This window comes from Homalodisca vitripennis, chromosome 8, assembly GCF_021130785.1.
Source record: "Homalodisca vitripennis isolate AUS2020 chromosome 8, UT_GWSS_2.1, whole genome shotgun sequence".
Lineage (NCBI taxonomy): Eukaryota > Metazoa > Arthropoda > Insecta > Hemiptera > Cicadellidae > Homalodisca > Homalodisca vitripennis.
In genome coordinates, this window is record NC_060214.1 from 66784910 (window position 1) to 66790682 (window position 5773).

Genomic DNA, 5773 nt, shown 5'->3' on the forward strand with positions numbered 1-5773 from the left:
CCCGCAATGAAACTTTGTACACAGATGCTCTGTAAGCTGAACTTTAATATACTAACGTCAAAAATGTGGTGTCGGCCGTCAGAGGTCCTATCGTCTAATTTAAATGCACCGTTGGACGGGCGTTCTCATATAAAAGTCACTCCTGAGACTAAACTAAACAAGTGCCCGCAATGAAACTTTGTACACAGATGCTCTGTAAGCTGAACTTTAATATACCAACGTCAAAAATGTGGTGTCGGCCGTCAGAGGTCCTATCGTCTAATTTAAATGCACCGTTGGACGGGCGTTCTCATATAAAAGTCACTCCTGAGACTAAAACTAAACAAGTGCCCGCAATGAAACTTTGTACACAGATGCTCTGTAAGCTGAACTTTAATATACCAACGTCAAAAATGTGGTGTCGGCCGTCAGAGGTCCTATCGTCTAAATTTAAATGCACCGTTGGACGGGCGTTCTCATATAAAAGTCACTCCTGAGACTAAACCAAACAAGTGCCCGCAATGAAACTTTGTACACAGATGCTCTGTAAGCTGAACTTTAATATACCAACGTCAAAAATGTGGTGTCGGCCGTCAGAGGTCCTATCGTCTAAATTAAATGCACCGTTGGACGGGCGTTCTCATATAAAAGTCACTCCTGAGACTATTATAAACAAGTGCCCGCAATGAAACTTTGTACACAGATGCTCTGTAAGCTGAACTTTAATATACCAACGTCAAAAATGTGGTGTCGGCCGTCAGAGGTCCTATCGTCTAAATTAAATGCACCGTTGGACGGGCGTTCTCATATAAAAGTCACTCCTGAGACTAAACTAAACAAGTGCCCGCAATGAAACTTTGTACACAGATGCTCTGTAAGCTGAACTTTAATATACCAACGTCAAAAATGTGGTGTCGGCCGTCAGAGGTCCTATCGTCTAAATTTAAATGCACCGTTGGACGGGCGTTCTCATATAAAAGTCACTCCTGAGACTAAACTAAACAAGTGCCCGCAATGAAACTTTGTACACAGATGCTCTGTAAGCTGAACTTTAATATACCAACGTCAAAAAGGTGGTGTCGGCCGTCAGAGGTCCTATCGTCTAAATTTAAATGCACCGTTGGACGGGCGTTCTCGTATAAAAGTCACTCCTGAGACTAAACCAAACAAGTGCCCGCAATGAAAACTTTGTACACAGGTGCTCTGTAACCTGAATGTTAATATACCAACGTCAAAAATGTGGTGTCGGCCGTCAGAGGTCCTATCGTCTAATTTAAATTCTAGCATGCGCAAGTATATCAGAAGTTATAACATAAATATTACTGCTTCTCTTTTGCGCACTTTTTTAAATGACGTTTTTTTAACAAGTGCCCGCAATGAAACTTTGTACACAGGTGCTCAATAACCTGAATGTTAATATACCAACGTCAAAAATGTGGTGTCGGCCGTCAGAGGTCCTATCGTCTAATTTAAATGCACCGTTGGGCAGGCGTTCTCGTATAAAAGTCACTCCTGAGACTAAACCAAACAAGTGCCCGCAATGAAACTTTGTACACAGATGCTCTGTAAGCTGAACTTTAATATACCAACGTCAAAAATGTGGTGTCGGCCGTCAGAGGTCTATCGTCTAAATTAAATGCACCGTTAGACGGGCGTTCTTGTATAAAAGTCACTCCTGAGACTAAACCAAACAAGTGCCCGCAATGAAACTTTGTACACAGATGCTCTGTAAGCTGAACTTTAATATACCAACGTCAAAAAGGTGGTGTCGGCCGTCAGAGGTCCTATCGTCTAATTTAAATGCACCGTTGGACGGGCGTTCTCGTATAAAAGTCACTCCAAAGATTAAACTAAACAAGTGCCCGCAATGAAACGTTGTACACAGATGCTCTGTAAGCTGAACTTTAATATACCAACGTCAAAAATGTGGTGTCGGCCGTCAGAGGTCCTATCGTCTAAATTAAATGCACCGTTGGACGGGCGTTCTCATATAAAAGTCACTCCTGAGACTAAACTAAACAAGTGCCCGCAATGAAACGTTGTACACAGATGCTCTGTAAGCTGAACTTTAATATACCAACGTCAAAAAGGTGGTGTCGGCCGTCAGAGGTCCTATCGTCTAAATTAAATGCACCGTTGGACGGGCGTTCTCATATAAAAGTCACTGCTGAGACTATTATAAACAAGTGCCCGCAATGAAACTTTGTACACAGATGCTCTGTAAGCTGAACTTTAATATACCAACGTCAAAAAGGAGGTGTCGGCCGTCAGAGGTCCTATCGTCTAATTTAAATGCACCGTTGAACGGGCGTTCTCGTATAAAAGTCACTCCTGAGACTTAACCAAACAAGTGCCCGCAATGAAAATTTGTACACAGGTGCTCAATAACCTGAATGTTAATATACCAACGTCAAAAATGTGGTGTCGGCCGTCAGAGGTCCTATCGTCTAATTTAAATGCACCGTTGGACGGGCGTTCTCGTATAAAAGTCACTCCTGAGACTAAACTAAACAAGTGCCCGCAATGAAACTTTGTACACAGATGCTCTGTAAGCTGAACTTTAATATACCAACGTCAAAAAGGTGGTGTCGGCCGTCAGAGGTCCTATCGTCTAAATTAAATGCACCGTTGGACGGGCGTTCTCGTATAAAAGTCACTCCTGAGACTAAACCAAACAAGTGCCCGCAATGAAACTTTGTACACAGATGCTCTGTAAGCTGAACTTTAATATACCAACGTCAAAAAGGTGGTGTCGGCCGTCAGAGGTCCTATCGTCTAATTTAAATGCACCGTTGGACGGGCGTTCTCGTATAAAAGTCACTCCTGAGACTAAACCAAACAAGTGCCCGCAATGAAACTTTGTACACAGATGCTCTGTAAGCTGAACTTTAATATACCAACGTCAAAAATGTGGTGTCGGCCGTCAGAGGTCCTATCGTCTAATTTAAATGCACCGTTGGACGGGCGTTCTCGTATAAAAGTCTCTTTTGCGCACTTTTTTAAATGACGTTTTTTTTAACAAGTGCCCGCAATGAAACTTTGTACACAGATGCTCTGTAAGCTGAACTTTAATATACCAACGTCAAAAAGGAGGTGTCGGCCGTCAGAGGTCCTATCGTCTAATTTAAATGCACCGTTGAACGGGCGTTTCTCGTATAAAAGTCACTCCTGAGACTTAAACCAAACAAGTGCCCGCAATGAAAATTTGTACACAGGTGCTCAATAACCTGAATGTTAATATACCAACGTCAAAAATGTGGTGTCGGCCGTCAGAGGTCCTATCGTCTAATTTAAATTCTAGCATGCGGAAGTATATCAGAAGTTATTACATAAATATTACCGCTTCTCTTTTGCGCACTTTTTTAAATGACGTTTTTTTAACAAGTGCCCGCAATGAAACTTTGTACACAGGTGCTCAATAACCTGAATGTTAATATACCAACGTCAAAAATGTGGTGTCGGCCGTCAGAGGTCCTATCGTCTAAATTAAATGCACCGTTAGACGGGCGTTTTCTCGTATAAAAGTCACTCCTGAGACTAAACCAAACAAGTGCCCGCAATGAAACTTTGTACACAGATGCTCTGTAAGCTGAACTTTAATATACCAACGTCAAAAAGGTGGTGTCGGCCGTCAGAGGTCCTATCGTCTAATTAAATGCACCGTTGAACGGGCGTTCTCGTATAAAAGTCACTCCAAAGATTAAACTAAACAAGTGCCCGCAATGAAAGTTTGTACACAGATGCTCTGTAAGCTGAACTTTAATATACCAACGTCAAAAATGTGGTGTCGGCCGTCAGAGGTCCTATCGTCTAAATTAAATGCACCGTTGGACGGGCGTTCTCATATAAAAGTCACTCCTGAGACTAAACTAAACAAGTGCCCGCAATGAAACTTTGTACACAGATGCTCTGTAAGCTGAACTTTAATATACCAACGTCAAAAAGGTGGTGTCGGCCGTCAGAGGTCCTATCGTCTAAATTAAATGCACCGTTGGACGGGCGTTCTCATATAAAAGTCACTGCTGAGACTATTATAAACAAGTGCCCGCAATGAAACTTTGTACACAGATGCTCTGTAAGCTGAACTTTAATATACCAACGTCAAAAAGGAGGTGTCGGCCGTCAGAGGTCCTATCGTCTAATTTAAATGCACCGTTGAACGGGCGTTCTCGTATAAAAGTCACTCCTGAGACTAAACCAAACAAGTGCCTGCAATGAAACTTTGTACACAGATGCTCTGTAAGCTGAACTTTAATATACCAACGTCAAAAATGTGGTGTCGGCCGTCAGAGGTCCTATCGTCTAAATTAAATGCACCGTTAGACGGGCGTTTTCGTATAAAAGTCACTCCTGAGACTAAACCAAACAAGTGCCCGCAATGAAACTTTGTACACAGGTGCTCTGTAAGCTGAACTTTAATATACCAATGAAATTGAAGTTGTTTGTGTTTTGTACTTATTAGTTATATAAGTAATACATTACCTTTTTATTAGACAATACTCGTACTTCTTTTCCATGTTGTCAGGAAATTTTTAAAAAAATGAGAGCTATAACAAAAAGTAAAATGAATATGAACTTTTCCTTTTTTTTATTTTTTTTTTTTTGTAATTAAGTGGTGAAAAAATTCATTGCTGCACGAACGCTTTGTCTTACCGTAACCAAGCGAACAAGTGTGGGGCTCTCCACCAGATAGTATTCTGATGGCATACCCACTAAAAAAAACACCACTTTCTTCTTTTTTTCTTCTTCCTTCTCTAGACTCTGGAACTCAACGGGTACAAACTTAAAAGATAATATCAACATATATGTTATTACAATTTCTTAAAGCATATGTTATGTACGAGTATTTTAAATTTATATTACAAATACCCAACACCAACAAAATTTACTCTGCCATGCAACTATGGACCTATTTTACGGACATCAATAGCAGAAACTGTTACTGAATTGTCTATATACATGTATGATACATTATGTGAATGAATTTACAGGCCATGATTTAAGCAAAACAATTAAAATATTCGTGGATGGAAATGTTTACGCTAAGAAATGTATGGGATAAGAAGGACCGTATGTATGTATTCACTGCGCTCTGTTAGTTATGACACAATTCCCAAACAATAAACAATGAAGAAAAATACGGCTGTAAAACATTTACAGTTTCTAAAAATTACTTTTTGTTATTAATATTTTACTTCACCTGTAAAAAGTATTCTTATAAACAATCTAAATTTAAGTTTAATATAAATATCAATCTGAGGGACAATTGTATCCCTTTACCACTTCAGTAAACCATGTTGTCAGGAAGACGAGAACATGTTGCTCACGACAGCGACACGTCCTTCGTGTGGTCATTACCATCGTCTAAGCAGGTTCTGGTTGTAGAAGGATTCTTTTCGAAAGAGATGAGGTGGTGGAAGTAGGGTATAGTATATTTCAGGGTTAAGTATGGCGTATGAGGTAGTTAGTTTTAGGGTTAGGGCTCTTGATAATAATTACAATTAATATAAAACTAATGGTAACTACTAATTTCACTACCAACAAATTCAGGAAATATTTCTCATTATTTTTGTGGGACCTAATAAATTTTTTCAAACAGTGGTTGTTGCAAGTTCAATTTGGATCTCTTCAATTCGTTGGCTTCTGTCTATCAATATACTGTGCATAACGATATTGGCAGCTACTCAATCCACCACCAAACCGTTAAGCAATTTTCTTTGCGTTGGGCGGGACCTATTATTTTTGTTATACCGTGGTTGATGCTAATTCTATATACAGGTTAATAAAATTGCTT